Here is a 23,332-nt window from a genome sequence, read left to right on the forward strand (position 1 = left end):
TGCGGGGGGGCGGGGGGCACCTCTCATTTATCCATTAAACAAAAATCAGTTGTATGCTTTTTGGGTACAGAAGGCTTCATTAAGCACTTTGGGACCACCTGTAAAGGGATCAGAGTCAGCAGCATTTTCAAAAATAACACTGGTCTTAATCACAAGTTTTAGTTGCAGAGTTTGGTTTGTGTGTTCATTCAAGCTAGTGTGCTCCTCTCGATGGCAATTCAACATAGGACATTCTTCATCTTCACAGGAAGTAGGTTGGGGCAGTTAGAGGCATTTCAGAAGGGGTCTTTGTTTTATGGAAGTATCTCCATGATACTTCTTAAGTACTTCTTAAGTACCAAAGTATCTGTTGATCATCTATGAGATGAAAAGACTTAAAATTTTCTATACCCAAACGAGACCATTTGGAAACCAGTTTATACCCATAACAATAGACAATCAAGGAAAGAGCTGACTTTGAATGGGACTCTTTGGCCAGTGACTTAAAGTAAAAAATACTGGGCCTAGTATGTGCAGGTTTGTGCTAATATTAAGATTTATTTTCCAAGAAGAGCAGCATTGACCTCAGTCTTGTTTGGGTCGATATTTAGCTCTCAGATCAATAGGTCTTGATGGTAGCTGGAACTAAAGTCAATAAATACTTGTTGACTCACTTAGGCCTTAGTGGGTATTTTAGAAAAAGCTTGGAGACATCTTTACTTTGGTGCCTGGTACCAACTGAGTGGTTTATCTCTGTTGCTATTCCATTTTGCGCCCATTTGCATAAAATGGTGCTTCCTGGAGTGGCCATGGGCCCCAGAGACCCCCAGCCTTCTTTCCAGAGTGACGTTAGCACATTCTCACCCCAAGAAGCCAAATTGCCTGCCACCTCCAGTGACTCATTGCCAAGAGGGAAAATATTTATTTATTGAGTACCTACATGTGCCAGCTCCTCTGCTTGCAGGCTCCATCTCACTCATCTCAAGTGCACGTGTGAGCTCCTGGTGGGCCTTCTGGACTCTGGCAGGCAAAAATGACACATGCATTTCCTTGTATTTTCACCCTTAAAGCATGAAAGTGGGAATATTTTTGTGGGTTTCCAAGACAACATGGCATTTTGTGGGAAGTATGTACGCCAGAGATTAATAGTGTTTGGAAAGTTTAAAAGATAGGATTGAAGAAGGAAAAAAGAGATGAGAAAGGCATTTTATTTCTTATTTTTTTAAATTAATTAATTAATTTATTTGAGAGAGAGAGAGAGAGAGGGAACACAAGCAGGGAGGAAAGGCAGAGGGAGAGGGAGAAGCAGACTCCCTGCTGAGCAGGGAGCCTGATGTGGGATTCGATTCCAGGATCCTGAGATAATGGCCTGTTCCAGAGGCAGACGCTTAACCAACTGAGCCACCCAGGCACCCTGAGAAAGGCATTTTAGACCTTTTACAATCAAGATACCAAAATGGAGCCCCCCTCTTTTTTAACAAAAACAAACAACAGCCTGCTTTCAAAGTTACCTCATTAGAGAGTGAGGCCGAGCATGATCACACAGGGTCTCTCTGATGGACGATGTGATCTGTTTTTCCAATAGCCTTAAACACTGACAGTGGGTTATTGTTCCTACATCAGTGGTTCTTCCTCCTTTTGGGGGCAAGGGAGTACTTTCACAACACTCAAAATATGTGGTTTCCCTTTCAGTTGGGGGTGAGGGATTGGCACTGGCTCAGGACCCCCCTGAAGCATTCTGGTCACCCCCACTCACTCCCCCTGCAGCAGAGTCCCCAGTACACACTCAGGGAATGCAGATACTTCCAGGAAAAGCTGTCATGGCTTCCTAGTTTCTGAAGAAATAGAGAAAGGCAGAAATGCTTTTGATTGCTTTTTACTGCCCCAGATCAGTTATTGATTTGGAGGCCAAGGGGAGGAAGAGGAAGCAGCATTTCTGTGATGTGGAGGCAAGAGCTCAGTGCTTAACGAAGAACAAGAGGAAATAATGAATTTGAGAGGAGGGGCATCAGAAAAAGAAGAGAATGCGGACCTTTGGGTTCAGTGGGTTTTCACACGCTCTTACCTCTGCGTCAGCACCCTCCTCACTGAGGACTGCTCTGTGCCTCACCCCAGAAGCTCTGTAATGAAGGCACCTAGATGTAATATTCAGTAGCTGGAAGGCTCAGGCCACCTCTCTCCTCTAAGGAGAAGAAGATCATCTCTTGTGAGCAGAAGACCGAAAAATGTGGAACGTCATGGGCTTAATTATCTCAAGTTTCCCTGCAGGTCTCTTGTTTCCTGTCTGTCCTGCTCAGATCCATCCTCACACTGCTACCTAGAGAGTGTTCTCAGACACAGCTCAGACCATGTCCTTCCCTATTTAATATACTCCCTGGGCTCCCCTTTGCTTTCAGGGTGAAGCCCGGCTTCCTGCGAGCTGTGTGAGTGCGGGCTGGCCCCGGGTCCCACAGGCTCTGTCCTGCTGCAGCTGCCCAACCCATCCTCCCGCAGGGCTGCTGCTCCCCTCCCGGCCCACCCGCTACCCACAGAGCCACAAGGGGGGTCCCCCGGGCATCAGCTGTGCCCCGCACGCCAGGGAGCTCCCCATCACCACCCCCTCACAGCACTTTTCAGCCCTGTTATTTCTGAGCCCTCCCGGCATCAGTGTCCTCCTTCCTGGGGGTGAACTTGGGGCTGTGCCGCCACCCCAGCTCACGGCTTTGCTGCACACCTCCTCCCCAGGTGGTTGCACCACCACCGCTCCGGGATGTTTGCTGTCTCCACCATGGTCAGATTGCCGGACACAGTCAGCACTGGCACAGGCGCACCAGCCACACCTGCAGCCCCTCCATTCCCTTGCTTGGGTCGTCAAGGCAGTTCCAAACGGATTCTTCTGACTCTTTATGGAGCATTTCTCTGCAGGCTCCACACACACCCCATTCCACCAGAGTGTACACACAGCACGGATTCCCGGCCCCCACACCACGCGGGAGAGCCCTGCCTCAGGGACCAGCTATGCCATTCAGAATCTAGGTGCTTTCTGCCTCACCCTCACGTGCAGTGGCGACTATGACTCCTCGGTGTGCCCCAGCTTGTCCATGTCCCCTTGCTCATTGTCACAGATGGCTCATATGCCTAACACCTCCCCATCCATCTGACTTTGCTTGGGGCATTCACAGCACCTTACCTATATTTGAGCACTTCCCACACCACACTGAAATCCTGTGTAGCTGCCCGATTTCACTTTCTTCTCTGCTAGAACCAGGCTGTTCCTTTTCACAGAGTGACTTCACATTCCTTAGACTATGAAGGCTCTACGTTATAGACACCTTAGATGGTAGACACAGTAGGGGCCATTTCTTAAATTGTGCTCAAGTGCACATGACATAAAATTCACCATCTTAACCATTTTGAAGTGTACAGTTCAGTAGTGCTAAGTACCTTCACATTGCTCTGTAAACCATCTCCAGAACTTTTCATCTTGCAAAACTTGGTACTCAATAAATAGCACTCCTGCTCCCCTCGCCTCTGAAACCCACCCCTCTACTTCCTGTCTTTATAAATCTCACTACTCTAGCAACCTCGTGCAAGTGGAATCACGTAGTAGTTATCTTTCTGTGACTGGCTTATTTCACTTAGCATAACATTGTCAAGGATCATCCATGTTGCTATAGGGGTCAGAATTTCTCTTTTTTTCAAGGCTGAGTAGTATTTCCTTGAATGAATATACCACATTCTGCTTATCCATTCATCTGTCCATAGACGTTTGAGTGGCTTCCACATGTTAGCTATTGTGAATGATAACTGTTGTGAATGTGGATGTGCAAATATGTTTTTGAGTTCTCGATTTCAGTTTTTGGGTATATACCTAGAAGTGGGTTTGCTGAGCCATATGGTAGTTCTACTTTTAATTTTTTGAGGAACTACCATACTGTTTTCCATCACAACTGTGCCATTTGACATTCCCACCTTTAGTGCACAAGGATTCAATTTCTCTATATCCTTGCCAACACTATTTTCTGTCTTTTTGATAGTAGCCATCTTAATGGATGTGAGATGCTATCTCATGGTAGTTTTATTTTTATTTTTATTTTTTTTAAATTTTTATTTATTTATGATAGTCACAGAGAGAGAGAGAGAGGCAGAGACACAGGCGGAGGGAGAAGCAGGCTCCATGCACCGGGAGCCCGACGTGGGATTCGATCCCGGGTCTCCAGGATCGCGCCCTGGGCCAAAGGCAGGCGCCAAACCGCTGCGCCACCCAGGGATCCCTCATGGTAGTTTTAATTTGCACTTCCCTAACAATTAAGGATGTTGAACATCTTTTTATGTTCTTGTTGGCATTTGTATAGCTTCTTTGGAGAAATGTCTATTCAAGTTTTTTCCTATTTTTTAAAATCAGGTTGTTTGTTTTGTTGTTGTTAAGTTGTAGAAGCTCTTTATATATTCTGTATATTAACCTCTTATTAGATACATAATTTGCAGATATTTTCACCAATTCTGTAGATTGCCTTTGCCCTTTGTTGATTGTCCTTGATGCACAATAGTTTTAAATTTTTATTAGTTTTAAAATCATCAAGGACTTGCCCTCTTCATCACTGTGTCCCAAGTAGAGGAGCTGGAACTTGCAGAATGCTTGTGGGATGAATGAACAATTGAGGACAGAGATCTGGGACTAGAGCTCTAAGTCCTCACTGCTCAAAGTGTAGTCCATGGACTAACAGCCTGGGCATCCCCTGGGAGCTTGTTGGAAAAATAGAAGCTCAGGCCCCACCCTAGATCTACTGAGTGAGAATTTGCAATTCAACAAGATCCCAGATGAGTCTGATGAACATGAACGCTTGAGAGTGTGGCTCTGAATAACTCATCAGACTCAGTAGCCCACTCTGGCTGGGTCATTGATGACAAGACAGAGCCCCTCATATCTGGAGAAGATGTTTTTACATTTTAATAAAGAGTTCAGCCCACTTGGGAGAATGGTGGTTTTCTTATTTATCAACAAAGAGAACATTAAACATGAGAATCTGCTTCTAAAGCATACAGTGACTTTCCTTCATTCCTGAGGACCTTTCTTGGGCAGCTTCTCCCTGTGATTTCCTAGGCCCTCTGTCAGTAGAGAGTTCTGACATGTGGGGAGTGGCTCTGCCGGCCTGGGATTCCCTTGAGCTGAAAGTCTGCAGTACACCTGCCTCCTCCCCTGAACTCTAAAAGATCTGGGTGCTCCGAATGGATATAAAGGATGTGGCTTATTGTATCATAGTTGAGAGGGAGCTTGTCTTAGGAATGGGCCTTCCATTGAGTGGTCAGCCCAGGATTCACATGCCTCGAGGGCCTTGTCCAGTTTTTCCCTGGTCTCAAGAAAGAAGCCCCTTTTCCCAGCCCTGTTTCACTATTGAGAATATCCTGCCAAGACCAGAAAGAGTTTCTCTCTGATCTGTAGCAGAACAGGGCTTGGAGGCACATTAGGCACCAGTGATAGAATTCTGAGAGGATTTTAATAATAACCCAAATCCCAGCAAAATTATTTCCAGAGGACATGCATTTCAGGTTTCTTGAAGGATGTTTATAATTAGCCGGAGAATTTCTCTTGTTGTCGCTAATGTGCTAGAACTGGTTTCAGTTAAATTTTACATCAAAAGGATATATTAACCTGCATAAAATATGTTCATAATCTCGATTTAAAATTAAAAAGAAGAAAAAAACCCCACAATCACTTGTACAATATATTGCCCCAAGTAAAAGCCTTGGGAAAAAAACAAAAACTTTGCTGGTACCACACTAGTACCATTTTTACAGAGATAAAAATTCTATGCCCCCCTCGGTACACATGCGCATCCCATTATTGTCACGGGGAGTTATGTATGTTGACTGGAGGGAAAAATAGATGCTGAGCATTGGAAAGGATGAGAAAAGGGGAAACAGAAGTCATTTGGTTTCATGGATTCCCTCCAGTCTGGGGAGTGCGGGCGGTGGGATGCGAGCATTGGGGAGGTACAAGCAGACCCCACACCCACCCCCTGCCCCGAGTGGAGGTGGGATTGTATTAGTTTTGTGTTAGGGACTGATAACTCTGTCACAGGGCCGGCACCTCCGGGGGTGCCATGAGGTCAGTGCTGAGGCGCTTGGCTGCCGAGTGCCGTCCACAAACAGCTACCAGGTTGGATGCTTCTCTGTTGTGTCAGGCCCATGGAGAGTTGGCTTGAGGTTCTGTATTCCCCATGGGCCAAGTGAAGCTCTTACTCTCCAGGTGTCTTTTAAGACTGGTCATGCCTGAAGCTCTAATGAGGAACCCCCTTTGAGGAATTCAATATGGGGAGACAGTGGGGATCCTACTCCAGAAGTTCTGTGGGAGGAGTCTGCCTCACCCCATTCTAGGAGGATAATGTGACTTTGTACTTTGAAGAGGAAGGTGACTTTGGAATTGGCCACCACAGGACCATGTTCCCATTTCCTGTGTCATTGATTCATTCATATCACTTTGCAGTCTTCCACTAGTTATTCATTTCTCACACATTTATGGAGGGCCAGCAGGCAGTGCAAGGTGCTGTGGGGACAGGAGCACGAGCCTTAGAATCTCCTGATGGAGGTGAACAGGTGGCAGAGAGGTAGGCTGGGCCAGAGGTTGGCCGAGGCTGGAGCAGGCCTGGTGGTCCTGCAGGTCTAGCCCCATGAGTGACCCCACCAAGTTGCACAGGCCCACCCTGCCCCTGGGGGCCCTGGAGAGGCCTCTCTGGGAAGGGCCACCCCCCTTTGTCTGCAGGGAATGTCCCTCTAGAGTGGTAGCTTGTTTTCCAGCTCAACTCAGCTGATTTGCTGCTTTTATTGGGCACTTCATTGTTGGGATCATTGCACTGCTGGGAAATTTTTTTTTTTAACTTTTTCACTCTATTTTATTTTTGTAATCTCATGGAATATCATTTGTGCTCACATTCGATTTTTTTATAAAAAAAGATTTCATTTAAAACCTCAGTTTTGAGTGCAGAACATTTCAGAATTGTTATTAAAAGACTTTTTCAATCTCAAGTAGAGAATACTAGAAATGAAGTGCAATTTTGGAAAAAAAAAAAAAGGAGAAAAAAAAAGGAAAAAGTCATCACTGTATTTGTGATATCAAGCTAAGTATTCACAATATCCAGAAGAAAATCTTGATGTGAAGTTCTGAGTTCATGACAAACTAATGGAACATTTAAGGGATTTTATGCTCCTAGCCAGACTTAATTCTAATTTATTATTATGACTCCCAAAAGCTGAATTTATAAATCCCAACAAGCACATGTGATGTCCAAAAGGCAAGAAGACAGCCTCATGAATCTATGACTAGAGCACACATAGAAAGATGAAGATTGCAAACTCTGAATTCAATCATGTGTGCCATTGCTCACATTACATATGAATTCAGGTGTGCCAGCATTCTGCTGTTACTTTGTGTTTGGTCTTAATGCTTGGTGTGTGCCCTGTATATTGTGTCCATGACATAATGCTAGTGATGGTGGTGATGATGGTGATGTGATGAAGATATTGATGGTGATGAAGCTGGTGATGATGGTGATGACACACACACTTCACTTCCATGGCACTCCGCATGCAGACAGTATCCTGGTGCTGGTCAGTAGGAATGCTGGGACAACCTGACCTAAGCATTGCTATTGTCTCTTGTCTCCCAAATGAGGCAGGGAGCCACAGGGAGGTAACTACCAGCACAAGCTTCCCCACCAGGTGGTGGCAGTGCAGGGTCTGGTTGGGCACTTGGCTTCGGGTCCCTCCATGTTCCTCCCCACCGGGCTTTCCCCGGGCTCCGCTGTGTCTCACAGAAAGCACTCAGCAAAGTCCTAGTCTACCAAGTCTTGACCTCACTGGATGAGTATTTGTATAATGAAAGTTGCGATGGTGATTCTAAGTGGCGTACAGGAGTGGGGCTGGCAGTTCAGAATATCCATTTGTTAAGATAGAAAGTGAAATTCCTTGCATTGACTCTCATTTCTCTGCAGTTGCCAAATCCCTATTTGGCTTATATTCTTTAAACAGTTTTCTGTGTATGTACAAATTTATATCCATCTCTGTCTGTTCCCAAAGTGTATGCACAGTCAACCCACAATCAGTATAGGTCATGGCTACAAATTATGACAAATAATTTCTGTGTGCCAACTTCTCCCAAAACGATAGTGGTCTTAAACAGAATGTTTACACATTAAATTGTTTTCTCATTCACAATTCATCAGGCTCATATTTCTATGTCACTACATCGAGATCCATTCCATTCTTGTAATAACTGCAAAGTGTCACAGTATCATCATTTCTTTCATCTGTCTATCTATCTATCATCTATCTATCTATCTATCTATCTATCTATCATCTATCTATCTATCTATCTATCTATCTATCTATCTATCTATCATCATCATAGGTCTATATTTTAACCTATGAAGTTGAAAGCCTTAGGCAGACTTACATGATTCCAAGCAGTAGAACCTGCGTATCTTTCTTCTTGGTAGAATGTCCTAAAGGAAATTCTAGATAGGCCAAAAGAGAAAAAAGTCCCATGGTTCTGCTCATGATTTCCAAGAGCATCCCCTCCCTGTATTCCTGAGGCCCAGGATATTCAAAGGAAGGTTTTTAATGCAGTGCCAGACTGGTTTTCTTTCATTTTTGTCCTAAACTCATTCAGTCATTCATGTAAAAATTTACACTGAGTATCTTCTGTGTGCCGGGTAGCACCTGAGTTGGGCACCTTCCTAGAAGCTAAGTTAGAGCCAGTGGTGTGATCCAGCCCACTTCTGTCCACTAGAGAGAACTAATCTCTTTGGCATCATAAAATTTACACATGTAAGTCAGCCAGTGCTATAAACCAGAATTTTTTTCTTGGAGAACTAATTGCTCACAATTTCCCAGCACACTACTCTGGATGTAGCAGTGAATGTTTGACAAAGTTGCTGCTTTCACGGAGCTCAGTGATGCGGTTAGAGGCTAGCTCTAGCACCAGCTCCACCACATACTAGTTGTTGACCTCAAGCTTGCCATTTCTCTGCCACTGTTTCTATATGTGTAAAATGAGGATGATAGTAAGAGGACTTTCTGTGTAGAGTTGTCAGTACACTAAGTAAGCATTAGGTGCTATGATTACATTCTTGTGGTTAAAGGCAAAAGTAATCAAATGAATAGTACTTTATAATTCCAAGGTGTGACACATGCTCTGCAGAATAGTATTGCAGAGCAGAGGAGCCAGGGAGAGACTGTGTTTGATGGGGAGGGAGCCTCCTTGGAGCAAAGGCCCAATAAAGTGAGAGAGCAAGCCACACTGCTATTTGGGGGAAGAACATTCCAGGCAGAGAGCAGAGCCTGAACAAAAGCCTTGAGGTGAGCCCTGAACAAGGGATACTGTATAGATGTGTCTGACACATACCAGGAGACCAGGGGCTGAAGCATTGGTCAGGAAGGGGGATGTGTGGTGTGAACAGAGGTCAGAGGAGTCCTGGGGAAAAATCATGAAGGATCAGTATCCTGATAGGGACTCTAGATTTTATTCTAAGTGTGATAAGAAAACATTGGAGAATTTTATGCTGAGCAGTGAGTGGGTTGACATCATTTTAGAAGGATTAACTTTACCACTGTGAAAAAAAAATATAGATATACATCTGTCTCACTGGACTTATTTGGCACTGGCCTGAGGTCCAGTGGTATCCATCAGAATCTACCACGTGATGTCTTCTAAATGAACTGAGTGTCTTCTCTCTGCCTCTCAGTATTTCAAAGGGACCAATTGTCAAAACAACCCTTGTCTGTACTCTATAATAAAAAATTATAGTAATAATGATAATAATAATAGTTGAGCACTTGTGTAGCATTTACTATTTACCCACCAGGTAATTTTCTAAGTACATTACACATATTAATGCATTTAGTCCTCAAAATATCCCTGTGGTATAGGTACAATTATGCGTATCACTTTACAGATGAGGAAATGATGCACAGAGAAGCTAAGAAACTTGCCCAAGGTCACACACGTGGTAAATGGCGGTCTTTCTGTCTCTGAGAATCTGTGCTTATTTAAGCACCACCATCACTAGCATTGTGTCACGGACACAATATAGTGGTATTTAAACCACTAGACAGACCGTTGAACCCCAGACACCCTATAAGTCAGAGTGTTAAAGATTGCAGCTGATTGGAGGACTGAGTGTTCAAAGTTGAAGATTCTCAGAGTGGGCTCCTACATAGAAGGAGATAGCCAAATACTCTCTTTTTCTAAATATAAATATTCTTTTGAATAATATTGCCAGTAAAAGTACTTTTGGAAGGAAGCTGGGAAAACATATGTCTATGGTCCATGGGGAAGAGAAAATGCGTGTCTGTATTAGATCATGGAGCTAATCAACACTATCACTGTGCCACTATAAAAAGTTTCATGTGTCAGAACCCTCCCCAAGGGCTTTATCTATAATCACATTTTAGCTTCCAAACATACATTGGTGAAACCTAGAGACCTCCATCTGTCTGATGACTTGTAAAGCCTCGGGCCTTTTCTGTGCATGGCTTTAGCAGGTTCTATAGCTGGTTACCTCTGTGTATCCTCAGAGCAATTAGCCAGGGGCATGTGACTTACCATCATGTCATATTCATTCTGGGAATGTGCTTTGCTAAACATCTTTTGAATTCTCCAGAGTCAAGAGCATGATGTGAATTTGCTCTGCTCAAGGATACCAAGTGACTTCATCCAACCCACTGTGCCAAAAACCTGGATACAACTTTGAAATCTTAATCTCCATCCAAAACTTCTCTCCTGAGTTCCAGATCCCTTCTAATTCTTCCAAAGTCATAGGGAACACTGTTTCATTGGCCATCGGTTACTGAATAATCATGTGAAAGCCAGGCATGGGGTAGGAATTTGGGCAGACATAATCCCACAGTTTATAGATGTCTGAAGCAACAGAGGAAGTGAGCATTTTGTGCCTTAGAAAGTACCTGTGCGCCCCTCTGTGATGACCAAGGGTCCTGATTTCTAAACCCTGGCTCAGAGTGTTAAGAGGCACCTTTGTCAGCAGTCACAGCTGCATGCTGGATTTGGGATGTGCAACTGAATTCTAGCCCTCACCTCTGAGTGAGGATTCTGGTATCAGTTTTGCTACTGAAGCCAGAGGTCCTAGAGGACCAGTGATTTTACCTCCAAGGAGATGGTGAGTAGATCTGGCATGTGGCTCCAGCACTTACCTTAAAAATTCCCCTGGCCTTTTCCAGTTCTGCATTTTCACACTTAGCTTCCTATTTCTACCTGTTCAGTGGGCATCTCTGATCAAGAGTCTGTTACCAGGGGGCCTGGTGTCTCAGGTGGGTAAGCCTTTGACTCTCAATTTTGGCTCAGGTCATGATCTCAGGGTGGTGGGGTCGAGCCCCTCATTGGGCTGTGCACTCATGTGGAGTCCGCTTGTCTCTCTCCCTCTGTTCTTCCTACTACTCTCACTCTCTCTCTCTCAAATAAATAAATGAATAAATAAATAAATAAAATCTTAAAAAAAAAGTCTTTTGCCTGGCCAAAGCAGAGTATGCCAGTCGGCTGACCTGTGGAACTCAAAATTAAGTCAAGTTCATATTCCAAGGCATGTTGATTCTAACAGGTCCAGTAAGAGCCATGACGTAGTTTTCTTTCCCGAGTTTGGACCTATGGATACCCATTGAGGGCCCTCTGTCAACTAGAGCTTCACTGATTGCACAGCCTCCACCTCTTTCGTGGCTATAGTCATATGTGTGGGGGCATTGTGAGGGGAAAATTTGTTTTACTAGGTACTCCTCTGTGGAATAAAAAATGAGCACTTATCTTGAAGGGGGAAGAGGAAGTCTGCCCTCGATAATATGTAATTCTCTCTTGGGTAAATAGATTCCTGATAGTGCAACTTGGTAGAATTGCAATCACATTTTTAACTCTAAGGTGACGTTGGCATAAACATCCCCATGTCCTAGTTATTGATCTTTTGCTCAGATAATGCTATTACCCAATTGAACTTATGACATTGGAGAACTTGCAGTGGCTGCAATTCCATTTTTCTCTTATTCTTGCAACTTAATTCAGCGCGCACCTCCAGCTGTGATAGCTGTAAAAAAAAAGGTGGTTTTTGTGGCAGTCTGCGTAGAATATTAAATCAACCTCTCTTTCCTTCTGTCTTTCCTTTCTCCCTCTCTCCTGGTAGGAGTGTTAAATTTTGGCTTGGATCCTGGAAGCACACCTACCAAATGAAATACTCAGAAACTACCAGTTAGGAGCCTGAAGTGTGATATGTGCCCAAAGAGGTACACAATTTCTGAATTCCTGGGGCTTGACTTCTCTAGTCTTAGCCATATCAAGTAAACCCTTCCCCATACACTCACTTTCCATACCCTTCCCCATACACTCATTTTCCATAGTGAATACTCTAGAACTGGGGGACCTTAAATGAGGTTGTCATCTGCTGTTGAGTGTCTCACCACTGGCAGAACAGAAGGATGGGCCACAGAAGACTTGGCATTTCACTGCATACTGACCTTGTTACACCTAGAATCCAGAAGTGATAATGCTTTCTGAATCCTTCTGAGGGGAAGTTATGCTCTGTGGGAACTTAATCCGACTCTGGCAGTGGAGTTCAAGTCTAGGATCTAGGAGGTCCTTGCGGACAGTGGAAGCATACAGCTGATGTTTCGACTAAGGTCCAAATTACTCCTATACTCCTGCTCTGCAGTCAGCCATGGGATAATGGCCTAAGGGCCAATCTCCTTGCCTCCTCTGAATGAACATTTCCACCAACTGAGAGAAGAGTCTTTCAAAATTCCATTCCAGTCTTTCTTTGATGCCATCAATGTATGTCTATATGTGAACTTCCATCCCTTCTTGCTTATCGAATCCCCTTCCAGGCTAAGGAATGGATTCTCCCTGGCTGGGAGGAAATGTATCAATAGTAAGATTACAGGTACATAAAACAAAGAGGTTTAGAACAGAAGAGATCCCAAGCAGTGGTAAACACAAATGCCAGGCCCTTACTGGAGAAATAGGGGAACTGACAAAGAATCTCTGTAGGCTGAGAGGGAAACCAAATAGTCCTGTGAAAGAAGAAATAGGGAAGTTGTTGCTCATGTGTTTGGAAAGTTCTAGGGCTTTTGCTAAAGGACCCTGTCAAACCTTCCCAGCCATTGGTCCACTTTCCCTCCTTTCCGTTTCTTCTTGCTCCTGCTCGCCAATGAATACAGCAACATCAGACATAAGTGTCTGAGGCCTAGAAATCCTACTTCTAGGAGTTTCCTTCATGTCTGAGTGCAGTCTGAAGCACTTGCAAGAGTGTGAACAGCCAGTTCGAGACCATTGAAGTTTGCACCCTTGGGTGCCCATAAGTACACTTGTGAATGAGTAGGAATGGGGTCTTGAAGAACGCCGTTTGAAGGGCCAGCAGCTGGCAGGGAACTGACAGAAGTGCTTCTCAATTCATCCTTAGAGACTCCCTTACTGTGCTCCAGTTTTCGAACTGCCGAAGACACTAGGAGTGATTCCTTAGCTTATGCCCAGGACACCTTCAAATTGTCAAGATCACAGTCATCACCAGAAATATGGGTGTGGCCCTGCTGCAGGGTCCTCACCCTGGCTGTACCCTATCAAATCATCCACTTTAACCTTTACATTCTGCTCTTGGTTTCTGGTTTTACTACCAGTTCTATAGTTTTACCAATAATTAATTACTCCAAACAATTTCTCTAAACTACTTCCCACCCGAACCTTCCACTAAAGCATCAGTGCTGTAAAAAGGCGGCGTGGTGAGAACTGGTGAGGAGTCTGCATTTACCCCCTTTCGTTGGCCATTAGGAATTTATTTCCAGTTAAACAAGCTGGGAAATGTAATTAAGCACATGGTTGATGGTGACAGCCAAGTGTGCATGCCAGAAAAACAATAGGTTCTTTAAAGGTGCCAAGGACCAATATTATGCATCTTCTGTTGGAAACTGTATACACTTCACAATTCAGAGCCTCCTGTGTGCTGCCTCATATCTTCAATCAAATTATTATATCCCAGAAATATGCATAAGGGAAATGATTCTACACATTTTATGGTGGGTTGTTGCTTGTAGCAGTAATTGAAGTACCTTTCCACTTATGAAAGTACTAATTTTATTTATTTTTATTGCTTTTCTAGATGCAATTATTTATTTAGTGTGCTTTGGCTTTATTGAATTATGTTTACTATAGGAACATCATAAAAATGTATGAAAACAACACATCAGCCCAGCCAGCCTGGTGACCTGTATTGAGAAAGCTAGTGTTATTTTTCATATCCAAACATAATGGAATAAGTTAAGAATAAACAGATAATCTACACTAGAAAACAATGCAATTGCAAGGTAATGTAATAAAACACCTGGACAATATGATTTCATAAATCCTGGTTTAAAATTTACATGAGTTGGGTTTTGTGTGCCTATTTGAGGACACATGGCATTTCTAAATGGAATCATTATAATGTGAAATGTAATTAAACTGAAAGGCAAGATGTAAACAGGATTTTTGTTGGCTTGGAATATATGGACAAATAAGAAGCCGTGTAAAGACTTTTGATGTTGAAAGAGAAACAGGAGGCTCTCATCCCTCTAAATGTCCTTTGAAATTTAAAACAGACTAATTCATGAAGGTCGCTTGGCCATAGCCTCTGATCAGTAGGTACTGGCTATAGGAGTTTAGGTCCTCTCTTTGTCTCTTGCTCCCTGTCTCTATTCTGATGCTCCATTTCAGAAGTAAAAAGGCTTTTTGCTTTAAGCATTCTTTTTAAGAAACTTAAATCGAATACTAATGATTAACTTGTCCTGAATCTTGACAAGATAACCAAAGTGGAAGCACAAAAAAGAAAAAAAATTAAAACAACACAATCAAAGCCAAGAAACAAAAATGAAAAGTATGCTGCCTAAATGAAAGTCATGTGTCTTTAATGACTCTAAAACAGTGGCTGACTTTTATTTTTCTGATTATGACTTAAAATTAATTAATGTGATGTTTAAACACATGTGCCTACTAGAAAATGTAAAAGGTATCAACAAATGTACACACTAAATTGTGGGTCTCCCTTCTGCCATCCAGTTTACATCATCAGAGGGAACCATGGATACCAGGTGCTTGATTTTCCAAGCAGGCTCCAAGGGCTTTCAAAGCATATAGAATATATACACACGTATTTACACAAATGATAGTAAAACATACAGTAGATGTATGGGTCCATCATTCTTTTTAAAGACTCCGCAGTATACCCCATGGTATGAATACACGGTCTCCCACTAATGTTCATTGAAGTGTTTCCAGATTTTTGCTTGTAACAATAAACACCTCCACTAACAATATACAAAAAGACCTGTTTCTTGTGCTTCTTTTGGCAACCATTCTTTTTTAATGTTTGTTAATGTGAAAGACAAAAAATGACATCTGATTTTAAATTGTCATTCTCTTACTACTGGAGGTTGAATCTCATTTGTATGTGTAAGAGCCTTTGTAACTTACTTTCCTGTGAACTATCTGGTCCTATTCGTTGTGCTTTAATTTTCTAATGGGTTATTGGCCATTATCTTTGTTGAATTGTAAGGCCCTTTGATATGAGTTGTAAATCTTTTCATTTTTATCCATTGTCCTTTGACTTTATTTAGAGAATATTTTTGCCATCTATGGTATGCAGATGTACATATCTTTATATTCATTTACATATTCATTTTGTATCAGTCTTGGATTATTCTGTAAAGTACCTTCTGTACACTGAGTTTTTTTTTTTTTACACTGTGAGGTTTTCTGGTTTTAGTTTTGTTTTTGTTTTTTTACACTGAGAGTTTTTTATTTTTTTTTATTTTTTATTTTATTTTTTAAAAGATTTTATTTATTTATTCATGAGAGACACACAGAGAGAGAGGCAGAGACACAGGCAGAGGGAGAAGTAGGCCCCATGCAGGGATCCCGATGTGAGACTCGATGTGGAACTTGATCCCAGGTCTCCAAAGTCACGCCTGGAGCTGAAGGCGGTGCTAAACCACTGAGCCACTGAGAGTTTTTTAAACAAGTGTCCCCACACATTATTCTAGTACTATGAATTTATTTTCCACATTAAAAATTTTAATTTGTCTGGAATTTGGTGTAAAGAATTATGTAGGGATATGATTTTCTTTTCCAAGTGGCTACCCAAGTGTCCTAACAGTATTTATTGAAAAATAGTATTTTATTTTACTATTCTGGGTTAATTTCTGGACTTTCTCATCAGTGTCACTGACAGATAGGGGTATCCCTTTGACAGTACCATTCAAATTCTGTCTTTTAATTTTGTTAATTGTTTCTTTTGCTTTTTAGCTTTTCAGTTTTATGTAGTACCATTTGTTAATTTTTTTCTTTGTTATTTGTGCTTTTGATGTTATTACCAAAAAATATTATTTATAAGACCAATATCAGTGAGCTTCTCCCACATGTTTTCTTCTAGGACTTCTGTGGTTTCAGATATTTTGTTTAAGTCTTTGATACATTTCAAATTATTTTTTTGTGAGTGACGTGAGATAGCGGTCCAATTTCATTATTCTGCATGTGTTTCTCCAAATTTCCCACCACCATTTGTTGAAGAGACCATCCTTTCACTATTGAGTGTTCTTGGCTCCCTTGTCAAATATTAATTGACCGTATATGCTACGGTTTTTCAGTTGTCTAATGTGTCTGTATTTGTGCCAGCACCCTCGTGTTTTTAGTACTGTGGCTTTGTACTATAGTTTGAAATCCAGAAGCATAATACCACTGGCTTTGTTATTTTTTTCTCAGGATTGCTTTAGCTATTTAGAGTCTTTTGTGGTTCCACACGAATTTTGGGATTGTCTCTTTTATTTCTGTGAGGAATGCCTTTGGTATTTTGATGGGGATTATGTTGAATCTGTAGATGGCTTTGGGTAGTATGGACATCTCAGCAATATTAATTATTCCAATCCATGAACATGGGATATCTTTCTCTTTGTTTGTGTCTTCTTCAGTTTCTTTAAGCAAAGTTTTGTGGTTTTCATTGTATAAATCTTTCACTTCATTGGTTAAATTTATTCCTAAGTATCTTTTTGATGCTGTATTGAATGGATTCATTTTCTTTTTGTTTTTCAGGTGCTTCATCTTTAGTGTAAAGGAGTGCAGTTAATTTCTATATGTTGGGGGATGCCTGGGTGTCTCAGCAGTTGGGTGCCTGCCTTCGGCCCAGGGTGTGATCCTGGAGTCCCGGGATTGAGTCCCACATTGGGTTCCCTGCATGGAGCCTACTTCTCCCTCTGCCTATGCCTCTGTGTGTGTCTCTCATGAATAAATAAATACAATCTTAAAAAAAAGATTTTATTTTATTTTATTTATTTATTCATGAGAGACAGAGATTGAGAGAGGCAGAGACACAGGCAGAGGGAGAAGCAGGCTCCATGCAGGGAACCCGATGTGGGACTCGATCCCGGGACTCCAGGATCACACCCTGGGCGGAAGGCAGGAACTCAACCGCTGAGACACCCAGGCATCCCCAAATTAATAAAATATTTTTAAAAAAATTTCTATATGTTGGTTTTGTGTCCTACCATGTTACTGGAATACATTTTTACTAATTCTTTGGGATTTTCTATATATAGGAACCATATCATCAGCAAATAGTAACAGTTTTGCTTTTCCTTTCTGATTTGAATGCCTTTCATTTCTTTGTCTTGCTTAATTGCTCTATCTAGGACTTCCAATATTATATTGAATAGGAGCGGTGAGAGTGGGCATCCTTGCCTTGTTCCTGATCTTGGAGGGAAACACTTTCAATTTCTCTCCATTAAGTATAATGTTAGCTGTGATTTGTCATAAGTGGTCCTTATTATGTTGAAGTATGTTACTTCTATATCTAGTCTTAAAGGTTTTTATCATGAAAGGATATTGTATTTTGCCAGATGCCTTTTCTGTATCTACTGAGATGATCATGTAACTTTTTATCTTTCATTTTATTAATATGGTGAATTACATTTATTGATTTGTGTATGTTGGGCCATCCTTGCATCTCGAGGATAAATCCCACTTGGTCTTGGTGTGTAATCCTTTTAATATGTTCATGAATTTGATTTGCTAACATCATTTTGAGAATTTTTGTATCTATATTCATCAGGGATATTGGTCTATAATTTTCTTTTCTTGTGGTACCCCTGCCTGGTTTTTGTATCAAAGTGATGATGGCCTCATAGGATGAGTTGGGAGTGTTTCCTCCTCTTTGATACTTTAAAGGGGTTTGAAGAGGGTTGATATTAATTGTTCTTTACATGTTTGGTAGAATTTTCCCATGAAGCTGTCTGGTCTTGAAGTTTTTTTGTATTGGGAGTTTTCTTATTACTGTTTCAATCTCTTTACAGTTAGAACAATGTCTCTTTCGCTTTTCTATTTCCTCCTGATTAAGTCTTCTTAGGTTATGTGTTTCTAAACACTTCTTCTCAATTATTTAATTTGTTGGCATATAATTGTTCATAGTAGTTTCATGATTCTGTGTATTTCTGTAGTATCTGTTCTAAGATCTTCTCTTTCATTTCTAAATTTTATTTGAATTTTCTCTATTTTTCTAACTTGAGATTTGTTAATTTTGTTTATCTTTTCAAAGAACCAGCTCTTAGTTTCCCTGATCCTTTCTATTATTTTTCTGTTTTCTAGTTCATTTATTTCCACTCTGATCCTTACTCTTTTCCTCCTTTCTGTTAACTTTGGGCTCAGTTTGTTTTCTTTTTTTAGTTCCTTATGGTGTAAAATTAGGTTGTTTGAAATCTTCCTAATTTCTTAATATATGCGCTTATTGTCATAAACATTCCTCTCAGAACTGCTTTTGATATATCTCACAAAATTTGATGTTATATTTTCAATTGTTTTGAGATAATTTTTCATTTCCCTTTTGACTCTTCTTTGATCCCATGGTTGTTTAGAAATGTGTTGTTTAGTTTCCAAATATTTTTAGATCTTCTCACTTTCCTCTTATTGATATCTAGTTTTATACCATGTGGTCCAAGAAGATACTTGTTATGATTTCAATCTCTTACTTTTCCTAAGATTAGTTTTGTGGACTAACATAATCTATCCTGGAGAATGTTCCATACACTTGAGAAAATGTACATTCTGCTGCTATTGGGTGGTATATTCTTTTTTAAAAAGATTTTTATTTATTTATTCATGAGAGACACAGAGAGAGAGAGAGGCAGAGATACAGGCAGAGGGAGAAGCAGGCTCCATGCAAGGAGCCCGGTGCGGGACTCGGTCCTGGGACTCCAGGATCACACCTGGACTGAAGGCGACACTAAACCACTGAGCCACCAGGGCTGCCCAGGGTGGATATTCTATATGTGTTGGTTAAATCCATTTGTACTAAAATAGTTGCAATTTCAACATTTCCTTGTTGATTTTATGTCCAAATAATCTATCCATTGCTGAAAGTGGGGCATTGAAATCCCCCACAATTATTGTATTGTTGTCTATTTCTGCCTTATGATCTTTTATTAATTACTTAATTTCTTTTAATGGCAATATATAATATACACATATGCTTAAGTAATATTAATTACTTAATACAATTAATATATACTTAATTCATTCCTTAGTTGTTGGAGCATATATATCTATTATTGTTACATCTGCTTGATGTATCAACCCCTTTATTATTATAACCTTTGACTCTGGTTACTCTTTTTGACTTGAAGTCTATTTTGTCTGATATAAGTATAGCTATGCCTAATTTTTCATTTCTGCTTGCTTGGAATACCATCTTACATTTTTTCACTTCAAACCTATGTGTGTCTTTAGAGCTGAAATGAGTCTCTTGTAGGCAGCATACAGTTGGGTCTTATTTTTTATCTATCCAGGCACTTGTGCCTTTGATTGGTGAGTTCAATCCATTTACATTTAGGGTGATCATTGATACTTAAATATTTGCTACTGCTATTTTATATTTTGCCTCCTGGTTACTTTGTCTCTCCATTGTTTCTTTTTCCTCCTGTTTCTATCTACTTTTGTTAAGTTGGTGGTTTTTCATGTCACTGGCATAGTCTCCTCCCATCCCCATCCCCTTTTTTTAGTTTTGTGTCTATGCTTTAGATATTTGCTTTGTGGTTGCCATGAGGTATACACAAACCATTTCATAGATAAAATAGTCCTTTTCCTGCTGATAGCAGTTTATCTTCATTTCCCTCTAAAGGTTCCATTCTTTTACTCTTCCCCTTTTATATTTTGATGTCACAAATGATCTCTTTTATACTGTGAATTTGTTACCAAGTTGTAATAACTATAGTTATCTTTAATTCTCTTTTCCTTTAATCTTTGTGCTGTAGTTAAGAGGTTAATATATTATTTTAAAGAAGAGCTATTGTATTCTAATTCTATGTATTGCCTAAATCACAGTTTTGTGTACTTTCATCTTGTCATGTCTGCTTGGGGAGCTTCATTTCTTGTAGTGAAGTTCTAGTGGTGGTGAACTCTCTCAGCTTTTGTTTGGGAAAACCTTTATTTCTCCTTAATTTCTGAAAGATAGCTTTACCAGATATTTTTGGCTGATGGTTTTTATCCTTCAGTACTTTGAATATGTCATTCCTCTCCTGGCCTGTGGAGTTTCTGCTGAGAAATCTGCTGATAGCCTAATAGGGGTGCTTTTGTAGGTTACTGTCTTTTTTCCCCTCTTGGCTGTCTTTATAATTCTTTCTTTATTGTTGAATTTGACCATTTTAATATAAAGTGTCTTGGAGAGGATCTTTTCTCATTAAGATAATAAGGTGTTCTATTGGCTTTGTGGTCTTGTATATCCAGTTCCTTCCCCAGGAGTAGGAAGTTCTCAGCTCTTATTTCTTTAAATATGCTCTCTTCCCTTCCCCTCTCTCTTCTTTATGGGATACCCATTATTCTTATGTTGTCTTTTCTATTGGAGTCAAATGATTCCCATAGTTTGTTCACTATTTACAAATTTTGATTCTCTCTTCTTTTCTACCAGAGTCATTTCTATATTTTTGCCCTTGAGCTCACCAATTCTCTCTTCTGCATCATCTGCTGTATTTCCAGTACATTCTAATGCATTATTTGTCTCATTTATTGAGTTCTTCATCTCCAGGATTTGTTTGGTTCTGTTCTGGAATTTGAGTATCTTGGTAAAGTATTCCTTCTATTTATTAGTTTTATTACTGATATCACTGCACTGTCTTCCTGAGTTTTCGCATGGCTTGTTGAACTCTTTACCTCAAGTATTTTAAATTATCAGGTAGACTAAAATATTCCATATCTTTGGGTTTGGTTGCCAGAAAATTGTCATTTTATCTTTGTGAGACCAGGTTACTGTGACTTTTTTTCATGTTACTGTGATTGTTCATGATGTTTGATGAGAAGTGGTCCTACCACTGCATTTGAAGTAGTGAACACCTTTTCTATGTAGGCAAATTTTGTTTACTTTGATTCTAACAGCTCAACTGATAGGTAGTTCGGAACCTTCCTTTTGTTTTCCAGAAGATGGCGCTATAGCACAAGTTTTTGGCTTCTTTTAAGGGAGCTGACAGGCTGCTATGCATTTAAAAAAGCAAAAGGTGAGTGCAGAGCAGGGGTGAGTGAGGAAGGTGTGTGCTCACTCAGTGCTTAGGGCTTTGGGTGTGCCCACTGCTTCATAGGGGGATCCTGAGGTAGGGATGGTCTTTTACCTTCTGGGGCAGACAGCAGGAGACACTTTAGTCAATCCCTTTCCCTCTCCCCCATCACTGTGGTCTTCCTTCCAGCTATAAGGCACATAGCCAGCCCACTTGCACTTACTGCCTTCACCCTTCACCTTCTCCGCCAGAAAGGTGGTGCAGGCTGGTTGCTGGACCAGCCACACCTTCTCTGCCATCACTGTCCATGCCACCACTGGCTCTACCACCACCACCCTCCCTCTGCAGCCTCCTCTGCAGTCCATTCCACCCACCTTCAGGTGCACAGATGGACAGATCTCTCAGGTGTCCTGGTCTGCTATACAGAGGTACTTTTCTTTTTGGTTATGGATGTCCAATTAGTTGTACATCCAAGGGGAGAGATAAAAGGAATGACTTCTGCTGCCATGATGCTGATGTCACTCCATAGTAATCCACCAGTTATTCTTTATTTTAATAATGTTTATTAATCATGGCAGGAAAATATATGCCTATGCCTCTTTCATTTAAGAGTTATTTTTAACAAAAATGTTTCTTTTTAATTTTATTAAATGCTTTTCTAGCATCTATAGAGATGACCATATTGTTGTTTGCATCTATTGCTCTAATGGATTGTATTGGTATATTTTTCTAATATTGAACCATCTTTGCATTCCTGGAACAGTATTATCTGCCTTTTAAATATGTTTCCTCATGCTGAGTAAATCTGATTTAAATTTACATTAATAAATGAGATTGCTTTAAAACATGTGAAGTTTTTCTTTTAATGTTCTGAATCAGTTTTATTACCTGGAATTACCTTTTCCTTAAAGGAATTTCTCATAGAAATTTTCCTATAAAGCTGCCTGGCCTCGTGTTTTTGAGAAAGAGCTCTGTGACCTTGTTTCCTCCCCCTTTCCCTTCTCTTTCCTTCCTTCCCTTCTTTTCTTTCTTTCCTTTTCCTTTCCTTCTCTTTCTTTTTTGATGATAATTAGTATTTTCACATTTTCTGGAGTTAATTTTTATAATTTATATATTTTGGAACATTATCTATTTTATCCTGTATTTCAAAATTTGGGGCAATTAATTGAGGAAAGTAGTATTTTTTTAATTAAAAAAATTTTAAAAATTATTTACATCATATCCCCTTTCCTCATTTCCTATTTCATTCATTGTGCTTTTCCCCCTTTATTTCATGATTAATTTATTTTTCAGCTTATTTTTTTTGTTTTATTGGTGCTTTCCAAGTATAAGCTTTGGGGTATTTTTATAATTCTAGTGTTGTTCTGCTTTGTGATTGATAGAATCTGCTTTAATTTGATTGATATTTCTTTTTACTTTTTTCCCATTTATTTTGTTCTTTTCTAACTTCTTTAATTGGATGTTTGATTTATTTAATTTCTAATATTAATATAAATATTTAAGATAATGATTTTTCTGTGAATACTACATTCTTTGGGTTCTGGCAAGTAATATTTTCCTTTTCATCATTATCAAGATATTCCAGAACTTTAGTTTTATAAGGTTAAGTCATTCAAGAAAATGTCTAGATGGTACCATTCTAATTTTGTTATTAATTTCTAGAGTATTGTGTTTTTGTCTCTTTTATGTATTTATTTTTTGTTTCCTTTTGATCAGAAACTGTTAGTGGGATGCCTGGGTGGCTTAGTTGGTTAAGCATCTGACTCTTGATTTCTGCTCAGGTCATGATCTCAGGGTCATGAGATGAAGCCCCATGTTGGGC

The 23,332-nt window shown here is 40.4% G+C and overlaps 1 protein-coding gene across 1 annotated transcript in view; it reads left to right on the plus strand.

The window, feature by feature from the left end:
* The window catches only part of VSTM4 (V-set and transmembrane domain containing 4), a 100,478-nt gene that overhangs the window by 74,000 nt on the left and 3,146 nt on the right, over positions 1–23,332 (plus strand). The gene's annotated exons all lie outside the window — the stretch shown is intronic.

The sequence above is a fragment of the Vulpes lagopus genome, chromosome 2, assembly GCF_018345385.1.
Source record: "Vulpes lagopus strain Blue_001 chromosome 2, ASM1834538v1, whole genome shotgun sequence".
In the NCBI taxonomy this organism is placed as follows: Eukaryota; Metazoa; Chordata; class Mammalia; order Carnivora; family Canidae; genus Vulpes; species Vulpes lagopus.